A 17,588-nucleotide genomic window follows, 5' to 3' on the forward strand; every position below is an offset into this window, starting at 1 on the left:
CGAAGGAAGCTCAGCTTCCAGACTCGCAACTTTTTGCTCTTCCCGCCCTTAGCAAAAAGTTGCGAAACTGGAAGCTGAGCTTCTTTTTTCGCGCCTTCGAAGATTTTCTGGCCACTGGCATAGAATCTGCAGGGGAGGGGGAGATTTGAGACCTCTGTGCCAGAATTGAAAATTCTTGCGTGGAGTTCTCAAATCTCCTCTGCTATAGCGCATAGCGCAGGTTAGAGGGAACAGTGGTATGTGGATGTCATTTTGAAGCTACAGGAGGAATTTGATCACAGATTTGCAAACTTCAAGACACACAGAGCCACATTTCAAATTTTTGCGGATGCCTTCTCCTTTGATCTTCAAGATGCCCCTCCTGTGCTTCAAATGGAGCTCATTGACTTGCAGTGCAACTCGGAACTTAAAGCCAAGTTCAGGGAGGTGAGTGGAAAAGCAGACAAGCTCGGGCAATTTTTGAGAGAATTGCCCCCCAGCTTCCCTGAACTTTCCCGAATGTTCAAGTGGACCATGTGTCTTTTTGGGAGCACATACTAGTGTGAAAAGCTCTTCTCTACCTTGAACTTTAATAAGTCTAACTACAGGTCCAGATTTACTGATGAGCATCTTCAAGCCCTACTGAGGGTCTCAATGGCTTCCTCCCTTAAGCCAAATTCGCAGATGACACCAAACTGGCAGGGGTAGCCAACACCCTAGAGGACAGGCTCAAAATACAGAAAGATCTAGACAGATTAACACTATGGGCCCACACTAACAACATGATGTTCAACATCGACAAGAGCAAAGTCCTTCACCTTGGTAAAAAAAACATAGACACACATACAGCCTGGGAGAAACCCCACTTAGCAGTAGTGACTGCGAAAGAGATCTTGGAGTCTTGGTGGATAATCAACTAAACATGAGCCAGCAATGTGCAGCAGCGGCCAAAAAAGCCAACACTATCCTAAGCTGCATCAACAGGGGGATATACTCCAAGACCAGGGAAGTATTAATACCACTCTACTACGCCCTGGTCAGACCACATCTGGAGTATTGCATCCCATTCTAGTCACCACACTTCAAGAGAGACATTGAAACTCTGGACAAGGTGCAGAAAAGAGCAACCAAAATGATTAGGGGACTTGAAACCAAGACTTACGAAGAGAGACTGCGGGAACTGGGCATGGATAGCCTAGAGAAAAGGAGGGGCAGAGGGGACATGATAACTGTATACAAGTATATGAGGTGTTGCTCTATTCTCCAGAGCACCAGAGGGCCAAACGAGGAACAATGGCTGGAAGCTGGAAGCTGAGCAAGGGGAGATTCAACCTAGAAGTAATGAAGAACTTCCTGACGGTCAGAGCGATCAACCAGTGGAACAACCTGCCTGCGGAGGTCGTGAACTCCCCAACTCTGGACACTTTCATGAGGAGATTGGACTGCCATTTGGCTGGGGTGCTTTAGGATTCTTGCTCAGGCAGGGGGTTGGACTTGATGACCTGCATGGTCCCTTTCAACTCTAACAATAAATAAATAAATAAATGTGACTCGGCTATGTGAGAGTAGGCGCTGCCAGATCTCTAGCAGCAAGAAGTAGGCAGAAGAAGCCATGTTCAAAACAGTTTATGTTCAATGTTCCATTCATGTTCAGAAAGTTAAATGTTAAAGAACTGTTAATACAGGCATTTGAATCTGAATAATAATTACATTTCTCTAGTCAGCAACTATATGTGGTTTCTTCAGTCTTCTATATCTGCTGTATTATTATTATTATTATTATTATTATCATTATCATTTTCATTTTATTTATTTATTACTGATTTATTTATTTTTTCTTATGAATTCGTTAATTTATTTTTATTTTTTAACACAAAATAAGATGAAAAAATAAAGACATTTGATAACATTGGAATGTTTTTGTAAGAGCTTTTCTTGTGGAAAACCTGATGCAGCCCAGACTCACCCAGACTCTACCTCCAGCGGCCCCTGGGTAAATTGAGTTTGAGACCCCCGTCCTACTGCAATGGGTTTTTGAATTTAAAGATTGTGTTTCAAGATAACATTTTATGTACATATTGTCTTATTTACTTTGTTCTCATGATAAAAGAATAAAATCTATGTAGGGTTCATATTTGGATTTAGGGTTACTGACTAAAGTGAGAGAATTAACCCAAGGAGGGACATGCATAGGTGTTGTTTCCCAACAACAAAATTACATTGGTAGATTACATGATTTATGGTGACTAACCTCTTTTTCTGATGCTTTTCTCATTTTTTCTGGTAAGTTTTGGAAGTACAATTTATTACCTAATTGTGGACCACTTTTGAAGGGATCATAGAAGTCATCTAATCAACTGAAGACAATGTGTATTATTTAAATAATTTCATCGATAGTTTCATCCCACCAAGTTCCCCTAATGACAACTATATCATATCTTCCCTCATTTACTTGAATTTCTAATTCACCCTGACATCAACTGGGAGATAAATTCTGCATCAAGTGGAAGATCCAACAGGTTCCTAACAAACCTAGCAGACAACTTTGTTACCCCAAAAGTAGAAAAGGGAACAAGGGGATCAGCTATATTAGACTTAATTCTCACTAACACAGATGAAATGATAGAAGGTGTTGAAGCTACAGGAAACTTGGGGGCAAGTGATCATACAGTATTGGAATTAAACATTATGCAAACACAAACAATAGAACAAAGTCAAACTAGAGTCTTGGACTTTAAGAGAGCTAATTTCAATAAACTCAGAGAGAACTTGAGAAAGATTCCATGGATGAGAATCCTCAAGGGGAAAACAACTCAAGAAGTTTGGGAAATTTTGAAAAGTGAGATTATAAAAGTCCAGACTAATTCAATACTAATGAAGAAGAACAATAATAGGTCACAAAAGAAACCAGCATGGCTGCATAAAGAACTCTCTGACAAACTGAAAGACAAAAAGGACAAATATAAAATTTGGAAAGAAGGAGAAATAACGAAGGCAGAATACCAGCAAATCGCCCGCGCCTGTAAAGATGAATTGAGGAAAGCTAAATCTCACAATGAACAAAGGCTTGCAACAAGAGTAAAAAGTAGCATATTAAAAACAAGAAAAAATCAAGGAAACAATTAGTCCATTGCAGGGAGAAAACAGCAAGAAGGTGACAAGCAGCAGGGAGAAAGCAGAGCTACTCAATGCATTTTTTGCAAAAACAGCCCAACCTATCAAAAACAGCATCACAAAAAACATACTAGGAACAGAAGTTAAAATAGGGAAGAAAATGGTAAGGGAACACCTGTCTGCCTACACAAATTCAAATCACCAGGACCAGATGGATTATACCCCAAGGTTCTGAAGGAACTGGCAGATGAGATCACAGAACCACTGAACTATGTCTTTCAAAGATCCTGGAGCATCAGGGAATTTCCAGAGGTATCAAAAGAGCTGATGTATTTCCCATCTTCAAGAAAGGGAAAAAAACAGATCCAAGAAACTACGGACCTATCAGCTGGTCTTCAATACCAGGGAAGATTTTGGAAAAGATAATCAAGTCAAAGAACACCTATAAGCAAACAAAATAAAAACCAAAAGCCAACATCTGGATTTGTTAAAAACAGATCATGCCAGACTAATCTTATAGCATTATTTGACAAAGCGACAAAACTAGCGGACCAGGGGAATGCTGTCGATGTAGTTTATTTGGACTTCAGTAAAGCTTTTGACAAAGTAGACCATAACCTACTACTAAATAAGCTAGAAAAATGTGGGATGGACAGCAACACCTCCAGATGGATTCAAAATTGGCTAACTAATGTGTAGTGAGCATGAAGCTGTTGTGTTTCAAGATAGCACCAGTTTCCTCACTGAAAAGTATCTGACTTTTTATTTCAGACTCTCCTCTGGAGAAACTGGTATGCAGTCTTTCAGATTTAGAGACATGCTTAGGCTCCTGGAAATGTGTTTCTCCTGAAAAGTTGAATGAGATCCTGAAAGTCAGGGAAGATACTTTCGAGTGACAGTAATTTGACTCGTCTTGGAGCTTGTGTTTTCAAGACTGTTATATAAATTTGCTTAATTCCTTTTTGACTGTGTGTGTTTGAAACTTATTCCGAACTCACTGGGGGCTAATTGCCAATAGCCCAGCATAACAGAATAAGCACCCACCTATCAAACACACACTGACCACGTTTTGTGGGCTGTTACTGTTTGTTTCTCCTGTGTTTGTTTGGACTCCTGCTGCTGAAAGCATGGCAGAGATTCAGGCTGTATTTGAGGTTTTACGTCAGGAAATTCAGGTCCTGACTCAGATGGTGGCTGACCTTCAGAATCAGATGGCTCAATTAGCTCAGCAGCCAGCCCTGCTGGTTCAGCAGGTTGTTCAAGCTCCACAGCCTATGCCATGTAGGAAGTGCTTTGTGGCTATTTATTTATTTATTCATTTATTTTATTTATTTATTGTTAGAGTTGAAAGGGACCATGCAGGTCATCAAGTCCAACCCCATGCCTGAGCAGGAATCCTAAAGCACCCCAGCCAAGTGGCAGTCCAATCTTCTCTTGAAAGTGTCCAGAGTTGGGGAGTTCACAACCTCCGCAGGCAGGTTGTTCCAATGGTTGATCGCTCTGACCGTCAGGAAGTTCTTCCTTACTTCTAGATTGAATCTCTCCTTGGTCAGCTTCCAGCCGTTGCTCCTCGTTTGGCCCTCTGGTGCTCTGGAGAATAGAGTGGCCCCCTCCTTTCTGTGGCAACCCCTCACATACCTGTATACAGCTATCATGTCCCCTCTGCCCCTCCTTTTCTCTAGGCTATCCATGCCCAGTTCCCGCAGTCTCTCTTCGTAAGTCTTGGTTTCAAGTCCCCTAATCATTTTGGTTGCTCTTTTCTGCACCTTCTCCAGAGTTTCAATGTCTCTTTTGAAGTGTGGTGACCAGAACTGGATGCAATACTCCAGATGTGGTCTGACCAGGGTGTAGTAGAGTGGTATTAATACTTCCCTGGTCTTGGAGTATATCCCTCTGTCGATGCAGCTTAGGATGGTGTTGGCTTTTTTGGCCGCTGCTGCACATTGCTGGCTCATGTTTAGTTGATTATCCACCAAGACTCCAAGATCTCTTTCGCAGTTACTGCTGCTAAGTGGGGTTTCTCCCAGGCTGTATGTGAGTCTAGGTTTTTTTTTACCAAGGTGAAGGACTTTGCTCTTGTCGACGTTGAACATCATGTTGTTAGTGTGGGCCCATAGTGTTAATCTGTCTAGATCTTTCTGTATTTTGAGCCTGTCCTCTAGGGTGTTGGCTACCCCTGCCAGCTTGGTGTCGTCTGTGAATTTGATTAGTTCCCCTTCTACTCCCACGTCCAGGTCATTAATGAAAATATTGAAGAGTACAGGGCCCAGGATGGAACCCTGTGGTACCCCACTGCCTACCTTCTTCCATGTGGATTTGGAACCGTTGAGGACAACTCGCTGTGTACAGTTGGACAGCCAACTGTTTATCCATCTGCATTTGTTGTAACCTTCCCCATTTTTTCTAATTTGTGGATTAGGAGATTGTGGTCAGCTTTATCAAAAGCCTTGCTGAAGTCCAAGTATATGAGATCTACTGCATTGTGTTGGTCCACTGATTTGGTTATGGTGTTGAAAAATGATATGAGGTTGGTTTGGCATGATTTGTTTCTGACAAACCTGTGCTGGCTATTGGATATAATGTTGTTTGTTTCTAGGTAGTGGCAAAGTTGTTTTTTAATTATTTTCTCCAGTATTTTTCCAGGTATAGAAGTCAGACTGATTGTTCTGTAGTTGCCTGGATCAGTCTTTTTACCTTTTTTGTGGATGGGGACTACATCAGATCGTTTCCAGTCTTCTTGAAGGTCTCCAGTGGTCCAGGATTTTTGATAGATGAGAAGTGGTTCCGCGATGGTGTCTGCCAGTTCTTTTAGGACTCTGGGGTGAAGTCCGTCTGGCCCTGGTGATTTGTACTCATTGAGCTCCCACAAGTAGTCCCTTATTGTGTTTTTGTCTATGTTGAGTTCAGTTCTTGGGCTATTTGTTGCAGACTTGCAGGTTGGTTGGTAGGTGGTCTCATTTTGTGTGAACACTGATGCAAAGTAGGTGTTGAGCAGCTGTGCTTTGTCTCTGTTGTCTGTGATTTCATTACCGTCTTCATTTTTTAGTGTAGTGATTGTTTCCTTGATTTTCTTCTTATTGTTTATGTGCTGGAAGAAACATTTTTGTTGTCTTTGACTTTTGTTTCAAGGTATTGTTCGTGTTGGGCCTTTGCTGTTTTTATTTTTTCTTTGCAGGTTTTGGCTGTTTGCTGATATTCCGCTTTGGTTATGAGTCCTTCTTTCAATTTTTTGTATTTGGCTCTTTTTTCTTTTATGTTGTCTGCGAGTTCTTTGTTTAACCAAGCTGGTTTCATTTTGGTTTTCATGTTTTTCTTTTTCATGGGGATTGTATTGTTTTGGGCATCTATGATACTGTTTTTTAGGGCCTCCCAGGCTTCCTGTGTGGTTTTACCCTTTAGAAGTTCCTTCCAGGGTTTTTTTTCCAGGTTTGCTCTGTGCTTGTTAAAGTCCACTTTTCTGAAGTCTGGGATTCTAGTGGTGTTGGGTATAGCAGTTGGTGTATGTAATATGTTGTATTTGAGGATGACACGGTCACTCTCACCCAGTGTCCCTTTTTCTTCAATTCCCTCTATCATTTCTTCCCTGTTTGTTATTATTAGGTCGAGTATTGCAGTCCCTCTGGTTCCTGCTTCCACTTTTTGGGTTAGAAAGTTATCAGTGAGGATGGTGAGAAATCTATCAGACTTTCCACTTGGTGCTGAGTTTGTTTTCCAGTTAATGTCGAGGTAGTTGAAGTCTCCCATTATTGTTGTGCTGTACTTATTGCACATTTCTGTTAGTTGGCTTGTAAAGAGGTTGTCCATTGTGTCTGTTTGGTTTGGTGGTCTGTAGTATACTCCAATTGTAGTGTTGCACTTGTTTTATTTTATTCTAACCCATATGATTTCTAGGGGTTATCTTCTTTGGTTGGATATAGTTCTGTGGCAGTGTACTGGTCTTTTATGTAAAGTGCAACTCCTCCTCCTTTCTTGTTTAACCTGTTTTTCTTGAAGAGATTGTAGCCCTTTATCTGCGTGTTCCAGTCATGTGTTTCGTTCCACCAGGTTTCTGTAATTCCAATTAGATCATATTGCCCCTCGAATATTAGTAATTCCAGTTCGTCCTGTTTGTTGCCTAGGCTTTGTGCATTTGTGTACAGGCATTTTAGGTGTTTGTGTCTGATTCTGGGTGTGCATTTTGTATCCTCTGATTTATTTGTAGGCTTGACTTGTTCCCCTTCCTTGTTTTGTTCATTATTCAATCTTTTAGTTTGGTAACCCTCCCCTCTCAGGTCTAGTTTAAAGCCCTCCTGATAAGTTGGGCTAGTCGATTACCTAGGAGGTTCTTCCCAGCCCTAGTGAGGTGTAGCCCGTCTCTTGCTAAAAGCCCTTCTTGGAGATATTGCATGCCATGGTCAAGAAAACCAAAGTTCTTTTGGCGACACCATCTCCTTAGCCAATAGTTTATTTGTGGGATTTTGTGTTCCCTGGCCGGGTGTCGTCCTCTTGTGGGTAGAATGGAAGAAAAAACAACTTGTGCACCTATCCTTTTGGCTGTGTTGCCCAAGTGGTCGTAGTCTTTCATTATTTGGTTCATGTCTTTTCCTGTGTCATTTCTTCCCGCATGGATCATCAGTAGGGGGTAGTAGTCAGAGGGCTTTAATATTTTGGTAAGGTTTTGCGTTATGTCAGAGATTTTGGCTCCAAGAAGGCAGCATACCTCTCTGGATTGATTGTCTGGTCTGCAGATGGCAGGTTCAGTTCCCCTGAGAATTGAGTCACCAATTACCAGCACTCTTCTTTTCTTTTTGGTTGGGTTGGGGAGGGTGGGGTTGGCTTTCGTTGTGGAGGCATTTGGTGGTGTTTTGTTGTGTTTGGTTGTTGTTGGTTCCTTGTCAGGTGATTGCTGATTTTCTTCTGCCAGAAGTACTGAATACTTGTTGCTTGTAGGCAGTGGGGTAGGGAGGAAGTGGGTTGGGTTTGGTAGAGGTTTTGTATTTGGTTTGTTTTTTCTTCTTTGGGTTATGTGTGTCCAGTCGTTTACTATGTTGGGGGAGTAGGTTCGGCTTTGCTTGACTGGGTTGTTGGTTTTGTTGGAAGTGTGTTGGTCTTCCTCATTTTGATGTTGGTGTTTCAAGGTTCTTAGGTTTTCCTCTAAGTTTTCAATTTTTTCTTCAAGTAATTGGATTAGTATGCACTTGTTGCAGGTAAAGTTTTGGAGGTTTGAGAGCACAGTCTACAGTTCACTATGGAGTCGGTTCCATCTTCATCTTTGCTTATGGGGGGTTTGTCTCCCATGTATATGGTTGGTGTGTCTTCTTCGTGTGCGTGTGTGTCATTCTTCATGTGTGTGATAAGTTGCTGGGTGGGTGAGGGAGAATGCAGTGATGGCAGTTTTGCTTTTAGTGTACTAGACAGGTTGGGGTTCAGTGTCCAGTTGTGACTGGTGGTGTCCAGATGGGTGCTATTAATGCGTTATTATTGTGCTTTTTGTTATGTTTATGTTTTTGTTGGCGTATTTGCTGTTAGTTGTCTTGAATTAGTTGTTATTTGTTGCTTGTTTCTTTTCTATTCCTTTTTTCCCCTCACGCTTCCTCTAGGGGGACGTTTATATGTGTAGCTTGGTTGGGGGGGCGCTTGGTGTCGGGTGGTCGCTTGGTGTCGGCTTAAGGGAGTCCTCCTGGCATCTGGTGCTCCTGGCAGTTGGGGGGAGGTCTCTGAGGGCAGTCAGTTGGGCATCGGGGCTTTGTGGGGGGGTCACTGAGGGCTCCGGAGGCTCAGGGGAGTTGTCCTGGCTTCTGGCGCTCCTGGCAGAGTCAGCTGGGCGTCGGGGCTTCAGGGGGAGGTTGCTGTGGGCTCCAGAGGCTTGGGGAAGTCCTCCTGGCATCTGGTTCTCCCGGCAGTCAGCTGGGCATTGGGGCTTCATGGGGGGGTCACTGAGGGCTCCGGAGGCTCGAGGTAGTCCTCCTGGCGTCTGGCACTCCCGGCAGAGTCAGCTGGGAGTCGGGGGTTCAGGCACTCGTCGGGGCTTCGGGGGAGGTCGCAGATGGCTCCGGAGGCTCAGGGGAGTCGTCCTGGCTTCTGGCGCTCCTGGCAGAGTCAGCTGGGCGTCGGGGCTTCAGGGGGAGGTTGCTGTGGGCTCCAGAGGCTTGGGGAAGTCCTCCTGGCATCTGGTGCTCCCGGCAGTCAGCTGGGCATTGGGGCTTCATGGGGGGGGTGTCACTGAGAGCTCCGGAGGCTCGAGGTAGTCCTCCTGGTGTCTGGCACTCCCGGAAGAGTCAGCTGGGAGTTGGGGCTTCAGGCACTTGTCAGGGCTTCGGGGGAGGTCGCAGATGGCTCCGGAAGCTCGGGGGAGTCCTCCTTGCTTCTGGCGCTCCCGGAAGAGTCAGCTGGGCATCGGGGCTTCAGGGGAGGTCGCAGATGGCTCCGGAGGCTCGGGAGAGTCCTCCTGGCTTCGGGCGTTTGTCGGGGCTTTGGGGGAGGTCGCAGATGGCTCCAGAAGCTGGGGGAGTCCTCCTTGCTTCTGACACTCCCGGCAGAGTCAGCTGGGCGTTGGGGCTTGGGGGGGTCGCTGAGGGCTCACGAGGCTCAGGGGGAATCCTCTGGTGTCTGGTGCTCCGGGCAGTCAGCTGTGCATCGGGGCTCTTGGTAGGTAGCTGGGTTCGGGGGAATCCTCATGGCATCAAGGTTCCCGGGGGATCAGCTCGGCGTTGGGGGTTCTGGATTGGTTTTAATATGGGTGCAAAAGGCAGCAGGGGACAGGCGGCTCTATTCAACTAGCGGCTGCTATTTTCCAAGCCCCAGCTGACTCGTCTGCAATTTCTCCATGGCGAAAAGTGAACAAAAACGCTACAGAGCAGCAAGGGCTCAGGATCTTCTTAAGCAGAGAGTGCTCACCTTCTGGATTACGAAAAGACCACTGAGTTAAATACAAGAAATTTCCTATATTTTGATGTTTTTCGCCATGGTCTGGTGGAGTAGTAGTTCCCTCCCTCCTTCTTGTTGCCCCACCGGAACCGGAAACCGGAGAAGTTTTAGGGAGACCGCTGTCAGTTTCCTGTCTTCCTCAGCCAGGTGCAGTTGTTTATAAATGCCCAGCTTGTGAACTTTCCCATGGACACAGAGAAGGTGGCTTTCCTCTGCAGCTTGCTGGCCAGCCCAGCTGCAGCGTGGGTGTCACCATTGCTGGACTGTGATAATCCGCTGCTGCAAGACTACGCCACTTTTTGTAACCAGCTGCAGCGGCAGTATGCAGACCCGGTGCAGAAGCAGGCAGCCGTGAGGGTGTTGAAACAGCTTAAGCAAGGCTCGCGCCCACTGGCTGAATACATGAGTGACTTTCGTGGCCTCAGCACTCAGCTGCAATGGAACGAGGCCATGTTGCTGGAGGCCTTCCAGGAAGGCTTGTCTGAGGCCATGTTGGACGAGTTAGTTCATGAGGCCCTTCCTCGCACCCTGGACGGACTGGAGAAGCACTGTTTGGGCATTGAAGCCAGGCTGCTGTCCCTAGAGGTGCATCGGGCTGCGCGGACCTCCCCCCCACATTCCTGACACCATCCCTGTGCCTGCTCCACATGCCCGATTCCTGCCCCCCAATGTTTTGTGCCAGCCCTGCCTCCACATTCAGCAGATCACTTGGTTCCAGAGGCTCGTGAGGAACCGATGGATTTGTGTTTCACCAGATCCCATGTGTCCACTGTGGAAAGGGCTCATCGGCACATGGTGGACCTCTGTTATTACTGCGGGGGGAGCCATTTTGCTAATTCCTGTCCTTGCAAGTGATAGAGCATGGCAGCCGCCACCGTCCCAACTACCTCAGTGCCAGCTCCCGATCCTGCACCACCTATTACGATCACAGCTCCTGCCTCACCAGTGCCAGCTCCCGTGACTGTTGCAGCTCAGCCAGAGCCACTGTTGAGAAACGAGGGGAGCCCAGTCTGGTGACAATGCTAGGTTGGGCCGGTATTCAGCCCTCTTTGGACTCTTTGGCTAATGACCCCAGGTTATACCAACACTTAACACTTGAAGTACAACTCCTTGTAGAACGACGTACCTGGTATCTTGCGGCTCGTGCCCTTGTGGATTTGGGGGCCACCACAAACTTTTTGGGCAAGGCCTTTGCCCAGCGACATTCCCTGCCATTGTGTCTCATTAATCCACCATTAACTGTTGAGACCATTGATGGGAGAGTTCTGCTTCCCGGGCCCATCCGGTTCCAGAACCCACCCTTGCATATGGTTATCGGGACTCACGAGGAGGTCCTCCAGTTCTACGTCACCCGGTGGTCTTCCAGCATCTGATGAATGATGTTTTTCACGATATGTTAGATCATCTTGTAGTTATTTATCTCGACAAAATTCTGATATATTCTCATAGTCCAGTCATCTGTATCATCTGCGCTGGTTCCTGCAATGCTTACGTGAGCAACAGTTGTATGCCAAGTTGGAGAAGTGCCAGTTTTTTCATACAACCATAGAATTCCTGGGGCATGTCATTTCTTTAGGGGGCATAGCCATGGACCCAGGCAAGGTGTCATCTCTAAAAACATGGCAACCCCCACAGCAAATGAAGGATGTGCAGAGACTGTTGGGTTTTGCAAATTACTATCGCACATTTATCCAGGGTTTCGCTACCCTGACCGCGCCCCTTACCCGACTTTTGCAGAAACAAGTGCTGTTTCAGTGGGGTAAGGCTGAACAGCAGGCGTTCATGGCCCTCAAAGAAGCGTTCATGAAGGAACCACTTCTGTAGCACCCAAACCTGCATTGGCAGTTTGTCGTGGAGACCGACGCTTCCAATGTCAACGTTGGAGCTATACTTCTCCAGGCCCATCCGGATGGCAGTACTCTGTTCCCATGCACCTACCACTCCCGCAAACTCACGCCCTCTGAACGGAATTATACAATCTAGGAGAAGGAGTTGTTGGCTGTCAAGTCTGCCTTCGAGACGTGGAGGCACCATCTCGAAGGAGCTCGTCACCAGATGGAGGTCCGGACAGATCATCGGAACCTGGAGTTCCTGCAAATGGCCCAAAAGTTCAACCAATGGCAGATACATTGGTTATTTTTCTTTGCACGGTTCAACTTTCGGATCTGTTATACACTGAGTTACCAGAACCCTTGAGCGGATGCTCTATCCCGAAAACCAGAGTTTCTTCACCCCAAGGAACAGGCCCCATTGCAAACAATTTTGCCCGCGGAAGCACTGGCTGCCAGCCACGCATGACCCCATATATTTGCATCAATGCATTCAGGAGGTGCAGAAGGGGGACAGTTTTGTGGCCCAGCGGGTGCAGGAGATCAGGCCCAATTCTCCATGGACATTTTTGGATGGTCTGCTCCGGTACTGCAGGCAGCTGTACATTCCGGCAGGGCCACTTTGTGGCCTGATCATGTCCCAGTGCCATGGTACTCCTGTTGCTGATCATTTTGGGCTGTTCAAGATTTTGGAACTGGTGTTGTGAACGTTTTGGTGGCCCCAGCTTCACGACAATGTGCAATCATATGTGAACACTTGCGAGCATTGCCATCTGGCCAGGTCCACCACAGGAGCCCTGCCCGTGTTGTTGCAGCCTTTGCCGATGCCTGAGAGGCCATGGAGGGCTGTTTCCATGGACTTTGTGACCCATCTGCCTTTGTCTTCGAGATCCATCATGGTGATGGTGGTGGTGGACATGTTGACAAAGATGACAGATTTTATCCCCTGTCGCCAAGTGCCCATGGTTCAGATCACCACTCAGTTGTTTATACAACACGTTTTCCAGCTCCATGGCCTCCCGGACCGGGTGGTGTCAGATTCCCCAGTCCTGGCTGTGGAGGAGTTCCTGTCTGAACTACAGACAGTGCACGAAATGGTGAAAAGATACCTCAACAAAGCCATGGAAGACTATAAGAGGTATGCTGACTGTTCCCGTCATGACGTTGCCCCATTGGCTGTCGGAGACCAGGTGTGGCTTTCCACAAAGTGCATTTCATCGGAGTCGCGCTGTTGGAAGTTGGATCCATGGTTCATGGGTCTTTTCCTTGTGGAGCAGGTCGTCAACCCTGTGGCCTATCGTCTGTCCCTGCTTGCCTACATGAGGATCCACACGGTGTTTCATCTCTCCCTATTGGTTCCTTTTAGTCCTGACTGCCCGCTCCGTCCTGGTGTATCAGGCCCATTGGCACCCTGTGCTTGGGATCATCTGCCTGACACCCCTATCCATGCCATTTGGGATTCACGATGGGTGGAAGATTGGACCGAAGTAAACCCGGATAATTGTTCTTGGGTGGAGGCCCCCCCTGGTGGATGCACCTGAGCTCATTCGGGATTTTCATGTAGAGTTTCTGAACAAGCCCTGTCCTTTGCACAGGATTCAGGGGAGGGACCTTCCATGGAGGATGGTGTTGTGGTTGGCTCTGAGCCAGCTCCTGCAGTGGGGAATTTTGATGTTGATTTATGGGAATCCTCGGTTTATCAGAGACCTGTTTTGTTGCCAGTGGAATCAGACAGTGAAGCTGGCTCACAATGAGAGGCAAACAGTGGGGGAGAGAAAACAGACAGGGCGATGGGTGCAGAATCAGAGGAGGACCCACTTGTGGATGCCCATGTGCACAGGCTTGTGGCAAGAAGGGAACAGTTGCACAGGCATCTCAGAAGATAAGTGAGCACACCTGTTCAAGGGATAATTATGTTAATGAGTTTGTGATAAATATGGGCGTTGGGAAGTGTGGGCTGTTTTGTACCTACTCCTGGTCAGTTGGAGGATGATGAAGAACTTGAGGACTCTGATACAGATAGTGTTTATGAATTAGTGGTGGGCCTGGGGTAGTAGAACAGGTGGGAGGCCAGCCACAGGATGTTGCTATGAGTCCAGAATCTAGCGAGGAAGAATCAGATGTTCGCTGGGTCAATCCTAAATTCAGAAGGGTCCAAAAACGTAAGGAACAAGTGTTTGGAAGAAGATATTAAGGGGAGGAATGGGTTAAATACTGGAGTGATGTATTTGGTACATCAGGGGGTCAGTGGGGAAGAAGGGTGAAGTTTCAATGTTGTAGAACAAAAATGGAAGGTGTTCCCGTTCAGCTCCCAAGCAAGCAAACTCATTCTGTGTTATTTTATAGTCATTTCTGCTGTTTTTGAATCATGCTGTGAATACATAAATCTTGGTGAACAGAGGAGGCTGGGAGGAATGCAAAAGGAATGTAATTAGGAGAGATAATGGGAGAACAAGAAATGTGCTAGTATGAAGTGTATTTTGAATATGGAAGGAAGAGAATAAAGATCAGGCTGGCCAATTTAGCTAATGATGTTCAACTGTTAACACAAATGGTAACTACTCTACAGGCGCAAATCATCGCATTATAAAATCAAGGCACAACCCCCCCTGCAACCACAAGTAATCATTCAACCAAGGCCAAAGATTTACTTAGCTAAGCCATTCATTTTTGCAGGGACAAGAGATAAACTTGATGTATTTCTACAAGAATGTCAGAACTTTTTCAATTCATCTCCTAAGGACTTTGCTAGGGATGCTATGAAAGTATCTTTCATAATAAGTCTGTGTAAAGGTGCTGCATTTGAGTGGGCAATGCCCTTTTTAGCAGGCCAGGATCCAATCCTGCAAAATTATGCTGCTTTTCGCCAGAGGTTTGAACAAGAATTTCAAGACCCCATGCCTGTACAAAACGCTATCACTCAGTTACGCAAATTGCACATGGGCAATAAGACCATATTGGAATATATCTCCAACTTCCAAAAACTAGTCACACCCCTGAATTGGAATGAGCAAGCCCTTATGGAACTGTTCCAAGATGGCCTGAAACCCAGAATTGTGCATGAGATGACACACCAACCAACACCTAACACATTAAATGAACTCTATGAGACCTGTTTGACCATCGAGACTAAATTCTCATCTGCCCAGGACCGTGCCGCCAGATACGAAAACCAGTTTAGAGAGAGAACCAGACCACTGCCAGCTCCACGCCAAAGATTTCAAAACAACAGTTTCAACTCCGTGCCAAGACGTCCCTTCCAGATACCAACAGACACGGGAAACCAACCAGCAGTCATCGCTTGAGAGGAACCAATGGATCTCGGTACGGCCAGACCTCGCCTGAGTGAAGCTGAGAGAGCCAAACGGCGAGCGGAAGGCCTATGCATGTATTGTGGAGAGGCTGGACACATGATAATTACTTGCCCTCAGAGAAGATGTCTCACTCCATCCACTCCAGTCTCAAACACTACGCCCATGTTTCTTTTTTTTTTTCAATTTTTTTATTAATTTTCATAAAATAAACAGACACACATACAAACACTAAACATAAAGTGGGGGTGTATTTCCCCCGCTTCTTTTGAAAGTATACATTCAGATACAAAAAAAAAGAATACATAATTGAGTATATGTTAAATGTTAAAAGGTTTAGTAAATTTGAGTTAAGGTTTTACAAATCTTGAATACAATGTAAATATTAGGTAAAGTTAGTATAACATAGTCATCAAAAAATACCTTTAATGTAATCTTAATTACTATAGTAGAATGCCATATTCATCAAACAAAACATTCAAACTAATTTCAACTATTATACATCAAAATTCTTGATATGTTACTTATAGTTATACATAAACTACTATGTCATAATCATAAAAAAACCAAATGCATTTAAACTAGTATTAATATTGTTATCACCTAGGTAAAAACAAATACAAAAAATTAAATAGAAATAAATGTGTATATCTTATTTTTTCTTATCTATCCATTTATAAACATTGTTCCATGTTTCATAAAATTTAGTATCTTCTTGATCATTTAATCTTCTTGTCATCATGTCCATTTCAGCGCAATCTAATATTTTAGCTATAACTTCTTCTTCCTTGGGGATTTCCTCCCCTTTCCAATTTTGCGCATATATTATTCTAGCCGCGGTTAATATGTGTATAATTAAATAAAGAATTTCTTTCTTGTAGGTCTGATTGGTAACTCCTAATAAGTAAAATTCCGGGGTATTATCTATATCTTGTTTTATTATTTCTTTTAATATTTTCTCTATCATCTTCCAATATATTTTAGCTTTACCACATGTCCACCATTGATGGTAATAGGTTCCTATATCCTTCTTACATTTCCAGCATAATGGGGATGTTTTGGGAAACATTTTTGCTATCCTATTTGGTGGGAGATGCCATCTGTAAAACATTTTGATTTGGTTTTCTTTTAATGAAACTGATTTGGTCATTTTCCAGTTATTAATCCAAACTTTCTCCCATGTATCTATGTCTATTTCCTTACCAATATTTCTACACCATCTTATCATAGTATCTTTTAAAGTCAACTCTATATTTTTATGAGCGATGAGAAATTTATATATTTTCCCTATCATTTTTATTGAATTAATAGTAATTAAATTGCTTAAAAGATTCTTACTTTTATTGAAAATATAAAGAGTTTTATCCTTCTGGTATCTAGATCGAATCTGAGCATAATGCCACCAGTCTATTATTATCCCTTCTTCTTGTAATTTAATCCTAGATTTTAGCTTCATCTGGTCATTTAATAATTCTTTATATCTATAAGTTATTTTCTTGTCTTTTATAGACTTTGGATGCATTATTGCTTCTAGGGGAGCTAGCCATTCTGGGATAGTTAAAAAGTGATTTTTCTTTATGTCTTTCCAAACTTCTAGTAGATACTTCCTTAATGTATGCCTTTTAAAATATGAATGATTTTTTTCCTTATCGTACCATACAAATGCGTGCCATCCAAGCATAAGATCATGTCCTTCTAAGTTAAGTATTCTTTTGTTCTCTAGAGTTATCCACTCTCTGAGCCATGTTAATGCGGCAGCCTGATAGTATAATTTCCAATTTGGAAGGCCAAATCCTCCTCTTTCTTTGATATCTTCTAAGCAGTTCATTTTTATCCTTGCTTTTTTCCCTTGCCATATAAATTTTTTAACTAGGTTTGTTAAAGTTTTGAAAAAAATTCCCCCTGGATTTATTGGAATTACCTGGAAGAGAAATAAAACCTTAGGTAAAATATTCATCTTAATTGTTGCGATTCTTCCTAAGAATGATATTTTCAGATTATTCCACATTGCTAAATCTTTTTTAATTTCTGTTAATAATTTTATATAATTATCATTTTTTAATGTTATTGTTTTCGCTGTTAAATTTATTCCTAAGTATTTTACTTTTTTTACAGTCTTTATTCCAGAGATGCTTTCTAGTTTAGTTTCTTGTATTTTGTTCATATTTTTAGTCAGAAAATGTGTTTTGCTTTTGTTTATCTTTAAACCTGCTACCTTTCCATATTGTTCAATAGCTTGCAATAAAGTAGGAACTGTTATTATCGGTTCTTCAATTATGAAGGTTAAATCATCTGCAAATGCTTGAACTTTATAAGTTTCATCTCCTACAGTTAAACCTTTTATTTTAGGATCCGCTCTTATTTTAATTAATAGAGTTTCAAGAATCATGATAAATAACAATGGTGATATAGGGCAACCTTGACGAACTCCCTTATTTATATCAAGTGT

At 43.9% G+C, this 17,588-nt stretch overlaps 1 protein-coding gene across 2 annotated transcripts in view; it reads left to right on the plus strand.

Annotated features, from left to right (window-relative positions):
- LOC139164558 (hydroxymethylglutaryl-CoA synthase, mitochondrial-like) overlaps positions 1-17,588 on the plus strand; it is a 99,853-nt gene that overhangs the window by 77,786 nt on the left and 4,479 nt on the right. The window lies entirely within an intron of this gene.

The sequence above is a fragment of the Erythrolamprus reginae genome, chromosome 3 (assembly GCF_031021105.1).
Source record: "Erythrolamprus reginae isolate rEryReg1 chromosome 3, rEryReg1.hap1, whole genome shotgun sequence".
Taxonomy (NCBI): domain Eukaryota; kingdom Metazoa; phylum Chordata; class Lepidosauria; order Squamata; family Dipsadidae; genus Erythrolamprus; species Erythrolamprus reginae.